Raw genomic sequence first — 12,821 nt, 5'->3', positions numbered from 1 at the left:
TGAACCTGACTGGTGGGTGGGTTCCTCCCGCTGGGGGGCACAGCCAAAGTCACACGCCACTGGTGGTGACACTCCTTTTGGCAGCAAAACTCCGGATTCAAATGGAATCAAACACAAATCTCCAACAAACAGCTCTTGTAAAACAGAGGAACTGTTTCTCAATTGCAGGTGTGTGGGGGGAGAGACCTCTGGCCCTGTGTCACTTCTCCAAAACGCAGTTTGAAAATCACCTCTTGTGTTTTCATCTTAAAAAGACAAAAAGGCAATACTCCCTTACAGATAAAACCCAAGCACCCTCTGCTTCCCTGTTGTCACCCCCTCCCTCCCAGAGGCAATGCCAGGCATGACTTCCGGGCACGTTCTTTCCTCCCATTTCTTTCCGTTTAACTAGATTCATGCACAGGCTTGCACAACACAGGGGATCGTTTTGTAGGTTTTACGTTTTTCACGTAAATGGCATCATACTTACGTTCCATCTGTAAATGAAATTTTCCCATGCAACATTGTTTTTGGCTCAGCTGGGCCTGGAGCAGCCCTGTTCAACAGAACTTTCTGTGACGATGGGCGTGTTCTGCAGCTGCCCTGCTCAGTGCAGTAGCCCACGTGGGCACACGGGCTTATGCAGCCCCTGGAACGCGGTTTGCGTGACAGAGCGACTGAATTGTTCATTTTCGTCGGACAGGCCCTCTCTAGAGCGGTCATGTTAACTGATGCCGATTATTCCACTGCATGAATTCACCGCCTTCGGTATATCCAGTCCCCACTGATGGGCGTGTGGTTGTTTCCAGGATTTTGTATCATGTTGTAACGAGGATTCTTGTACACATCGCTTGGTGGACCTTTTTGAAGGTCTCTCCAGGGTATGTACCTAAACATGGACTCGTGGCTTCATAGGCTCCAGCCTTTCTCGCTAAAGCCAAGTCTCTCTCCAAGTGGTTGTACCAATGAGCACCGTCACTAACAGTGTATGAAAGTTCCCATTTCTACTGTCGGACTTACGACTATGATTACCAATCTGACGGGCGAGAAATGGTATTTCTTGCTTTGTTCCCTGATCACATACTTTAGGCTGAGCCCCTTTCCCCGTGTTTGCTGGCCTTCAGATTTCCCCTCCGTGACCTGCCCTGTTCATCCCTCCTGCCTGTTTTTTTTTGGTCGCCGTGGGACTGCAGCACCCCTTTCACCCTCACCTCATCCCCACCTTATCCTTCAAGTCTCTGCTTGTATGTTATTTCCTCGGGAAGTCTCCTCTGGCCCCAAAGTCTGAGTTTTTAATTCTCTGTATTATAAGCTCTTACAGAATCTGGTACTTCTTTTAATAGGCAGCACAACTGGACTTCCCTGGCGGTCTAGTGGTTAAGACTCAGTGCTTCCACTGCAGGGGGTGAGGGTTCAATCCCCGGTCGGGGAACTAAGATCCCACACCGCCAAAGAAATAAATAAATAGTTAGCACAACTATAAGCGAATAATTAGTTGTGTGATCATATTTTTATTACTAGTTTCCTGGCTCTCTGACAGTAGAGGCTTTAAATTCTCCCTGAATCATGGTACCTAGTGTAGAGTCTGGTACACAGTGGGTACTCAATAAGTATTCAATAAGCGAAATAATGAGCACATAGATGAAAGGGCAAGGGTCACACCTTATCCCCTAACCCAGATCACATGGGCACCTTCTCTATAGTGGCACCAGTTTATTCCACGCAGCGATTTTCTGTCAAAAGTGGATCAGACTTCTCAAACAAGCATAAAAACTCAACAAATACCAAAAGGTCTGATTCACGCAGATCACTTTGGCACCAAAGAAATTAAATCAGAAATCGGTCACGAACGTAACTAACAACATTGCCTGGAAATTTAAAACCATATTTATAAATAACTTCAGGACCAAAGAAGAAATCCAAACAGAAATTTGATAGAGATTAGATGAAAAGAAAATGGAACAAAAATAAAGGTAACTCAAAACTTGTGAGATGAGATAAAAGAAAATGTAGAGGGAAACACAGTTGCCAATGCTATGTTGTATAAATGTTAATACTAGAAAAAAAAGAAGAAAGATTAAAAGGTAATTATAGCTAAGCAGACAACTCTAGATGCTAGAAAAAGAACAACAGAGAAACTTCAAAGAAGGAAACCAGGAAGTCAAGAGCAAAATTAATGAAATGTCAAAGGCACCATTAAGGGCATCAATCAGATGAAAAGTTGGCTCGTTTTAAGTAGATCAGAAAAGCACAGATGCTTTCAGATGAATTGGGAACTGGGATCCAGGAACCTAGATCCCCTGGGGTGGCGTGGGGCCCACAGTGGGCAGGGCGTGGACCTCAGGAAAAGGCGATGCTAGCTAGTGTCAGCTCTGCCCGGGACCACGGAGACCCTGGGAGAATCGCTTCCCACCTTTGGGTCTTGGGTTTTCCATCTGTATCATGGGAGAGTTGGATTCAGTGATCTCCGAGGTCTCTCCCAACCCCAGGTTTCTGGGAATCTTCTTTTATTCCAGTCTGGCTGCAGAGAGGCAAAGGGTGTTATCCAGGGAGGGGATTACGATCCTAGGACGAGTGCTGGATGCAAATCTTTTTTAAGGTGTGCCAGTCGCCCACCTCCTCTCGTTCCTCATCTTTGTCCCCCAGTCACACTGACTGGCTTTCATTCCCTCCCGTTTGCCCAAGTTTGCTCAGGGTTTGGGCTGTTCCCTCCCATCTAGGACATTTTTGCCTTCCTCTTCCCCTGGAGACCTCTCCCATCCTCTCCAGAAAGAACTTCCTGCGCCCCGGATGGAGTTAGAATTCCCCAGTCCACAGTCCTATTAAATTACCATTCAACAATTACACGTCTAATGTGTTCAGCGGCCACCTCCCAGGCCATCTTGCAGGGCCCGTGTGGGTCTGCCTTATTCACCAGCGTATCCCCAGGGTGTACTGTGCAGTGCGGGCGCCCGGTCTGCACTTCGCCACCCCGCCCGTCCTGCTCCCAGGGCTGCTGGTGGGCCGGTGGCGCTCACCTCTTATTTACCTGCACTGACCTAAGAGCGACTCAGCTCCATTCAGCAGAGCTGTCTCCTGCCAAAGCCGTTACAATTTCTTAGCTCCAGGCGGAGACAGACTGCAGATGGCTTAATTTAGAAGCATCTCAGAAGGAATTCTTTGCTCCACAGCTCTTCATCCTTTGACTCCGGGGGTCCACAGGGTCGTGACCACAAGCGCTTGAGGCCTGACTTGTAATTAGGACCCTCATCTCTGGCTGAGCCGCTATTTTAGGAGGAGAGAGCGTGCGTGCGTGCGTGTGTGCGTGTGTGCGTGCGTGCATGCGTGCGTGCAGGATGGGAGCCACACCGTTCCCAGCAGTGCCTCTCACTTGCCTCATTTCCTGAGCATTTATTAAGAGAGTGGAGATTATCGGTAAAGATCTGGGGCCAGGAGTCCCACGGCTCTGGGTCTCTGAGACCTGGGGCAAGTGACTTAACCTTTTGGGGCCCCTGTTTCCCCATCTGTAAAATGGAGATAACGTCTGGATACTCTGCGGCTTGTGTGAAATAAGTGCACTGCACCTGACAAACGGCAGGTCTGTTACTGTAACAGCCTGAGGGTCCCAGTCGCCAGCCTCCGGAACAAATGCGGCAGAAGGGCGCCTGCTTCTTGGCATTCTGAAAGCTGGAACGCCCCTCTCCGTGGACTCCCATGTTCTGCTTGGGGCTCTGCGGATTTCATGGGTACAGAATAGGGCCCCTTTCCCTTCTCTTTCTAAAGGACAATCTCATGAGCACAGGGGGTAGGCTCTTGCTCGAGTTAGCTCTCAGGAGAGTCGACCAGCCCCAGCAGCTAAGCATCTCCTTCGGTTTTCACCTCCAGATTCACACACGACCCCTCTTCTCCTTCTGCTGACACCACTTCCCCTGCCGTACCTCCCTTCCACCTCCCTCATCCCAATCCTTCCAGGCCCACCTGGCCTGAGAAGCCTTCCTTGACCACCCGAGGCCAGGTGAGTTCTGCCCTCCTCCTTCCTTCACTGTCTCATTCATTCATTCCATCATTTGTTCACTCTTCCAACTTTGTTTCAACACTTCCTGAATGCCAGGCCCCGTGTCAGGCACTGGCTGTCCTCAGGGAACAGGGCAGGTGCAGACCCCACCTCTTAGGGCTCTGGGGCTGGACACTCACCTAAGCTCCCCTGGATCCACCCCCGGGATGACTTTACTCCGCAAGAGTCCAGCAGGAATGGGACTCCAGCGACATCGGAGACCACATAAGACACGCTGGCCTCCCGCACGTCAGCCCAGCACTGCTGAGAACATAGTAGGTGTCAGAATGTGTGTGGTCAGTCACTGGGGTGAACCTCCTATGCCCAAAACACCCCTTTGGAAAACCAGGGGAAAATGGAGCTGGGAATATGCCAAAGTACAAAGGGTGTGTTGCTTCACCATCCCTGGCACACAGGTGCTTAATAAATACTTTTTCAGACTGATGGATGAATGAATATTTCTTCCTTGACAAAGTTTCTAAGTAATGGGAGATTGCAAAAAAGGAAATATTTCCTAGGGTTCTCTTTTATTTGTGTGCTGGTTTTAACCTGATTACCTCTAAGCTGAGCAGCCCTACGGCCTGGGTCCTCCACCTCCTCAGGAGATGAGAGTGAGTTCTGAGCCTGCTGCCACCAGCACCACCCACCGTCAGCACCAAATCAACACCACCCACCGTCAGCACCACCCAGCGTTCCTGCGTGCTGAACTACTCAGGGAATGGCTTGAGGGCTGCATTTGTTTCCCAAGGCTGCCCTAACAAACTACCAAACACACAGTGGTTTAAAGAATAGAAATTTATTCTCCAACAGCTCTGGAGGCCAGAACTCCAAAATCCAGGTGTCAGCAGGGGCACACTGCCGCTGAAGGTTCTAGGGGAGAAAATCCAGGTGTCAGCAGGGGCACACTGCCGCTGGAGGTTCTAGGGGAGAAAATCCAGGTGTCAGCAGGGGCACACTGCCGCTGGAGGTTCTAGGGGAGAAGGCTTTCTTGCCTTTTCCAGCTACTGGTGGCTCCTGGCGTCCCCAAGCTCTGGCTGCATCGCTCCAACCTACGGCTCTGTCGTCAGTGGACTTCTCCTCTGTCTGTGTCTTCTGTCTCTTACAAGGATGCTTGTTATTGGATGTAGAGCCCCCCTGAATATTCGGGCCATTCTCATCACAAGACCCTTAATTACATCTACAGAGACGCTTTTTACAAACAAGGTCACATTCACAGGCTCCAGGGTTAGAATGTGGATGTAGCTTTTGGGGGGAGGTCACCATTCAACCCTTTACAAGAGCCACGGCGGGACGTGTAGAGTTGCAGAGATGTGGTCTTGCAGAGCTGTGCTTCCCTGTTAAGAACGACTGGTGGCCGGGCCCTAGGGACAGAACTATTGCCACTCTGAATGCTACAGATGACCATGGAGGTCTAAGAGGCCCAGGCGGCTGGGCATCTAAATCAGCCGGGGTACCCAGGAGGCCTCACCGAGCATCTCTATCTGCCTTCCGGGAAGCACGGGTGTCAGGAAAATCATGTCACTGTGTAAAAATTCCCACCCCTTGCTGGAGGGGATACAAGATGTACCTTGGAAAAGGCCTCTTGTTCATGGCTGCTTTCCTCCTGCACAGTGTATTGGAACTTCTCTCTTCTCAATAACTTCTGTGAGGCCACTTGGCAATTTTTCTGCAACTGGAGATTGAGCTGAGAACAAGATCGTGGTATGATTGATTGAAATGAGCTGACACCAGGCATGGAGCCTGGGTCTGGGTGGGGCTTCGGTGACTGTAGGAAGGGCCTTCCCGGGTGGACTCAGAGCTTTGGGCTTGGGCTTAGGCCCTGCCCCGGTGACAAGAGCCCCAGATGATCCTGACGTATATCCCAGAAACCCAAAACCTGAGGCCGGAGGTGGGATGGCTCCCAGAAATGCCGCCACACTTGCAAAGGGTCCATGAATCTCTTGTGCTGTTTGTACGTTAGGACTTGTGGGTACTTATTTTCCCAGAGGAGAGGGTCCTGGCTTTCTGCAGGGTCTCCACACCCCCCAGAGAGTGAAGGATGCAGTTTTATGTCCCGGAATAACTAACCCAATCTACTTATCACCATTTGATTTTTTTTATGGGTTTCTAATAAGCATTTGCAGCCCCCAACCCCCTTTTCACCCCATGAGGGAGGTTCAGGGAGTCCCCCCACTCCCCTGACACAGCATGAGTGGCAGCTAAGGCAGAATATTCCAGAAGGAGTCTAGAACTTAGTGCCCAGGAGTTAGTGAGTGGGGAGTGGGTGCTAAGGCAGATTTTCTCTGCCACTGATTCCCTCTGGGGCCAACCCTGGACCAAACTCTGCTCCGGGCCTCAGTTTCCTCACCTGTAAAATGAACATGGTCAGGTCGGATTCTGTTGTGCCCTCATGTGGCCTGATGTGCCTGCTCTCCCCTGATGGCAAGCATGGCCCCCTGGACCTGGGGTCTGGGTCTCACTGACCCTAAGCCGTGGCCCAGACCTTGGACTGTGGGGGGGGTCTGATGGGGTCTGGAGGGAGGCAGCAGATGCAGGACCCAGGAGGCCACGTCAGCTCTGCGTTTTCTGCTGTCAGGAAACCACTTTGGGCCACAAGCTCTGGTTAAGGGTCATGACCTCCCCCCAGGCCCCTGTGCTCCTCCCATGGGGGCCAGAGTGTGGGAGGCCGAGCACAGAGACGTTCCCTACAAGTTTCGTTTCTCTTGGCCTTCCCTCTACTTCCTTTTAATACCTTATCCTCTCCCAGTTTTTCTTTTCTCTCACCTTTCATCACGGGAAGGCTGCCTGCAGCTCTGTGGTCTCAGCTAACCCCGTCCCCCCTGGTGGTGAGGGCACCCCCGGCCTGGTCCTGCACCAGAGCCTGTGGCCATCCTGGCCATGGGTCCTGCCGTATCTTGAAGCAGAGACTTCAGCTGCTCCTGCGGACCCTCATCTGGGCCACCATGTCGCCTTGTGGACTTGAGCTGCAGGGCGCCCCAAGGCCAGCACGCACGTGGCCCCCTTAGCCTGGGAAAGCCCTGCTCATCCTACGAGCCTCCCCTTGTTCCCCAGAGAGGCCCCTGCCTCCAGGGAGGGTTAAACCCACCTACCTGTGCTACTGACACCCCCATCACGGCACTGATTCTCATGAAACAGCTGTGTAACCATCGCCCACGTCTGCCCCCCCTCCCCCGGGAAGAGTGAGTCCCTCGCATTCATTGCGGTACCCCAGTGCCTGGCACAGAGCTGAGCTCAGTTAATACATGTGGCTTGAACGGGCGAGTGAATGAATGAATGAACAGCTGCATAAATAAACCCCGTGCCTCCCTTAGTGATCCTAAAAGAGAAATGCCATTTTACGGGAATTCTCTGGCATTTGGAGGTGGTGTAACAGACCCAGGAGACAGGAGAGGTTTCCACTCACCACCATTTCTTGAGAGGCAAGGGCAGGCCAAAATACCGATTGCATAAAATTTTAACGACAGAGGCCCCCCACTCCTTGAATCCGGGTCTGGTTCTGGCGCAACTGAGTGCTGGCCCCTGGAGTGCGGGGTGGCCTCAGATGGTCCCGCGGTGACGGAGCGCCAACCGTGCCAGGAAGCCCCCCCTTGGAGAGGGCGGCTTGTTTGGGGTTTTAATGGTGGAGAATCAGCACGTGAAGGATGATGCTGGCTGTGAGGTCCCACTGCACGGGGGACCCCAGTCCCCGGCAGGCGATATTTATCATGTACACGTCCTCCCGGCAACGAGCTGGACAGAAGGACAAACAAGGGCACCGGGCAGCCCTGCTCTCGCACCCCGTCCCATGTCACCCCTCACTTTACCCCACAGCACCAGGACAGCACTTTCCCTTCACTTCTTTCCCTCTGACAGCGATTTTTATTATGACTCTAAGATGGAAGTAGGGGGCGGGCCAGGGAAGGAAGGGGAACCCCCAGGCCGAGCCCCCGAGCACTCATGCCCACTGACCCGCTCTCCCTCTGTCCACAGGTGGGTGCCCGTCTCGATACCTTCCCCACCGAGGCCCATCGCCAGAGAGCCTTCAAAGCCCACCGGGAAGAGTGTGCCGTGCGCCAGGGAACCCTGCGGATGGGCAACTACACCCACCCCTAAAGCCTTCTCGACACAGTAGAAAATTCCCTGAAGGACTCACCTTTCTTGCCCCAGCTAACATAAGACAGTCCCCCATTGTTCTGCAGGCTCCGCCTCGGCCAGGACCTCAGATTCAGGTCTTAGTTTGATCGTTTTTGGTAAGAGCCCCCTCTTTAGTTAGCCACGCTCGCTTCCCTTAAGCCCCAGTGACCCTCCACTTAGGGACCGCCCTCCTCCTGCAGGCCCCCCACCCTCTCTTCTCAAGCCCTCACCTGATAAGAGAAACCCAAAATCCAAGGCAGATTTTAGACTCCAGGCTAAGGGGCGATTCTGAGGCTCTGCCCTCAAGTGTTAAGAACAACGCATGTATTTGCTGCAGAAAGTGTGACAGCGCCGTGCTTTGAAAGCCCTCATTTCATATTCCAAACATGAGTTTTAATGGTTCCTTTTGGGATTCCTGATATCTCTCCACGGCAATACCATCTCTCTGGGACCTTTGAGGGCAGGAAGAGCCCACGTTCCTTACTCAGAGCGGCCCTCACCTCCTCAGTGCTGGGCCCAGATGGGCTCCTCCACAGGCACGGACCTTGGAAGGTCACCCCGCCCCCTCCTGAAAGAGAGAGACTTCCGGGGCTGAAAGCACCCAGGCTGGGGCACTTTGCACGTCAATCTTTCTGCAGGTCCTTTGGCTTCTCCCCCAAATTAGATACTGATCTATTTTAAATTAAAAGTGCTCTTTGTCATCTTCCTCCTGTGCCTTTATTTGAAAGCTAGTAAACCTATGAGCAGTGTAAGAACAGACCTCAGACTCTTTAAGGGAGCTGACCTCCAAGACATCGCGACAGCACCTGTGCAAAGCCCATCGCTGACCTTCAACCCACAGCCCTCCCTAGAATGCCACACTCATTTATCCAGCTGCTCCCCGGATGTCTCCACTCAAGCATCCGGCATTCATCTCAATCCAACACAGCCAAGACAAAACTCTGGATTTCTTTCCGCCAAACTCGCTTCTCCCTCCTTTTTTCCCATCTCATGCTTGAGACCACCCAGATGCTGAAGACGAAAACCTTCACGACTCTGTTTCCTTCACGCTCTCATCCAATCCATCAACAAGCCCATCGACGTTACTTCCAAAAACACCCTGATTCATCCCGTCTCTCCGAGCCCCCATCATCTCTCTGGAGACCTGCAGTAGGTTCCTGAACCGCCTTCCTGCTTCTGCCCACAATCCCTTCTCCACAGCTTGTCACCAGCCCACCCCTTCTTGTCATTTAGATCTTCGCTCAAAAGCCAAGTCGCCCACTCAGGGAGTTCCCTGGTGGCCTAGTGGTTAGGATTCCCGGCTTTCACTGCCGTGGCCTGGGTTCAGTCCCTGGTCGGGGAACTGAGACCCCGCAAGCCGTGCGGTGTGGCCAAAACAGAAAAAGATATGAACGAGTCCCCCACTCAAAGGGCCTTCCCTGGAGTAACCCTCAGTTAAACCCACACCAGCCTGTTTTATTCTCGGCAAAGCAATGAGCCCCTGCTTATTGCCTGTGTCCTCTTCTAGAAGGTGAGTGGCATGGGATCAGGGTTCTAAGGGCCCAGGGCCCAGACCTAAGGGCCTGTGGAATGACCCGCTGCCTGAATGTCTGCTGTGGTTCCTGAACCACAGGCTGAGAACCTGGCGGGGACCGTCCATCAGCCTAGGCCGGGAGACACACCGAGTCTGGTGACCACAGATCTGAGTGAGTTTCCTGAGCAGCCTCCCCACTCCCAACACACACACTCACTGCAGCTCCTTAGAAGCTAAATGCCACACACATTACCAACCCCCTCAGGAATCTGGTTCAGTGGGGGGCCTTGACAGACCCCACCCCATCCTAAGGGCCTAAAATTCCCCTCCCACCCCACGAACCAGACAAGCATCCCTACTGGTCTTTGTTAAAGCCACCCTGCAGCCTTCTGACCCCCGGGGGGAGCAACCCCGGTGAGGGAGCAGGGCCGAGCCTGAGGGGCCTGGCCACTGAGCAGGCAGCCATTCAAGGGCATGAAACCCAGCTCCACTAAGTAATTTCTGTGTGACCCCAAGAAAGTGTCCTAACCACTCTGTGCCTCATCTGTGAAACAGGACCCTGACACACCCACAGTTTTCATCAAGTGAAATTAGATAATGATTACATTCAAGAATGTGTATAGGGCTTCCTGGTGGCACAGTGGTTGAGAGTCCATCTGCCAATGCAGGGGACGCAGGTTCGAGCCCTAGTCCGGGAGGATCCCACATGCCGCGGAGCAACTAGGCCCGTGCGCCACAACTACTGGGCCTGCGCTCTAGAGCCCGCGAGCCACAATTACTGGGGCCCGTGCGCCTAGAGCCCGTGCTCTGCAGCGGAAGAAGCCACCGCAATGAGACGCATGCGCACAGCAACGAGGAGTGGCCCCCCCGCTCGCCGCAACTAGAGAAAGCCCTCACAGCAACGAAGACCCAACGCAGCCAAAAAATAAAAAATAATAATAATTAAATACATTTATTAAAAAAAAAAGAATGTGTATAATGTGATTAGCACAGGATCTGGCATGTTTAAGCAATAGATGAACGCGAATTATTATTTTCTTCTTTTTAATAAAGCACACTGCAAAGGGACAGCCGGAACTCTGTGAGGGGTCCAGGGCAGAGGGCAGGATGCTCAAAGCCTTCGTGTCCAGATGCATCGAGAAGGTCAAGATATTTGGAATTGAACCCACTCTTTTGTTCTGAAATCCCCAGTGGGAAGGGCGGGGGGGTGACACGTCAGGACACAGAATTTCCTGAAGGACCTGAAGTTAGGCTCTATCCACAGAAGAGTGAGCGATTCTGCTATGGCAACGAGCAAGGTGCCCCCCTGCTCAGTGGTCCCTCCAGGCCTGCTTTTCCAAGGACTGGGCCAAGGGGGAGAATATGGACTTGGCCAGAAAAAGCGCCGGGACATCTCTTTTGTCTATCCGATTGCTTCTTGCCTCAGAAGCAGGCAGACCGCGCGCTGTGGGACTCGAGGGGGTTGTGACAGATGCCCTGGGAACACACCTGCACCCTCTCCTGGAGTCTCCCCAGCCTCTGTGTACTCCCGGGCCACGCTGGGGTGGCTCTCAGCAGGTTTCCTCAGCTGCTTGTCCTACAGCGCCACCCTCTGGCAAGTCTGAGTATGAGGCCAAGGAGGTGCCTGGCCCTTCCCTCCCGGCCTCCTTCCCTCCCCCAGCTGGGTCCTTCCCTCCTCATTAATTATTTGTGCCTCCACAAAGCCCCAGGTCCGATTCTGGTCTGATTCCGCCTTCTCGGGTATCCTGTCACATCGGCCAAACGCCTGTCCTGACTCACGCTGACCCTGGCTGGGGGGTCGCCCGGCACAGCTGGAGTCCCTGACTATCCTTCCTGACCCAGGGTAGAGTCCCCAAAGGTTCCAGCCTGCAGGGGCCTTAGGGGCCATCTGCTAACCTCCCTGCACCACCATCGTCCCCACTCCACAGATGGAAAAGAGATGTCAGAGGAGGCCTGAGTTCACTCAATAAGCCGGCCCCAGGCTAGTGACTGGTCCACTATGCGTTCCAGAGCCTGTCCCTTCAAACCACTCCTCAATTAAAGATGGGCGGAAATGGGGGGCAGGGCTTAGCTTTCCATCCCAAGTCGTCCTAATCACCTGCCGACAAATGCCACGTGAGCATGGCTGTCGCCAGAGATACGGCCTTGAGCCCCTGTTTTTGTTCATTTCCCTGCTGGTTGGCATTTGGGAACATTCTACCTCCTGGTCGGGTTTCTTGCCAAACCCCACCAGAGATTTAACCAAACAAAGAGGCCCATGTGTACTGTCCTCACGAACCACAAGGAGGCAGCTGGTCTGGACCCACAGCTGGTCAGCTTGAAATTCTCAGAAGTTCCCTGGGAGGTGGAGGAAGACAGTGCCCGTGTTGCTGCGCACTTGGCAGGAGTTGGGGGGGGGGGGCAAGCGCGGGCCTGGGGTGCTGAGACGGAGCCTTTGCAAACAGGACTCACGAAGCTGGGAGGGGCTTGAGGACATGTTTAGTCCTTCCAGAGAAGAAGAGGGATGCCGTTCCTCAGCAGACAAACTAGGACTAGAGCAGACCTCTTGGCTGGTAGGTCCAGCTTTCTTCTCCTGCCGAACGCCCACTGACTTCAGTCTATTTCCAGTCTCTTTTATCTTTTCTTTCTTTTTTTTTTTTGGCCACAAGCCGGGATCTTAGTTCCCCGGCCAGAGATTGAAGCCGGGCCACGGCAGTGCAAGCACCGACTCCTAATCACCGAACAACCAGGGAACTCCCGATTTCCAGATTTTTAAACTAGAGCCCAAACCTCATCGGTTCTCCCCTGGCCACACACTCCCACTCTGATATAACCAGATAACGAACAATTTTCTCAGCCAGAAGAAAGGAGAGGGGGTTCTGGAGTCTGACATCATGCAGGACTTTTATCAGGGATGGTAGCAATGAGCGAATGGTGATTGGTGTCTGATCTCTCCTGCTAGGGGGCTTCTAGAAGCCAGAAGAGAAAGCACTGCTCACAGGCCAGAAACCCAAAGCCAGTCCCGGGAGGTCCCTGAATCCAGTTAGAGACGGCCTGGCTTTTTGGCTCACTCATCTAAGCTCCCCAACTAGCAATGGTTTAGAACCGCAGATTTGGGGGTATAGAGCAAGGACACATGCATGACAGCAAGCAGACCAGAAGCTCAGGCGCCAATATGGGCCTGCGTGACAGTCACACAGGTCT

The sequence above is a fragment of the Aethalodelphis obliquidens genome, unplaced genomic scaffold, assembly GCF_003676395.1.
Source record: "Aethalodelphis obliquidens isolate GAN/ISIS:26980383/991018 unplaced genomic scaffold, ASM367639v1 scaffold7, whole genome shotgun sequence".
Lineage (NCBI taxonomy): Eukaryota > Metazoa > Chordata > Mammalia > Artiodactyla > Delphinidae > Aethalodelphis > Aethalodelphis obliquidens.
The sequence above is the reverse complement of the archived record's forward strand: the minus strand, read 5'-3'. Positions refer to the sequence as shown.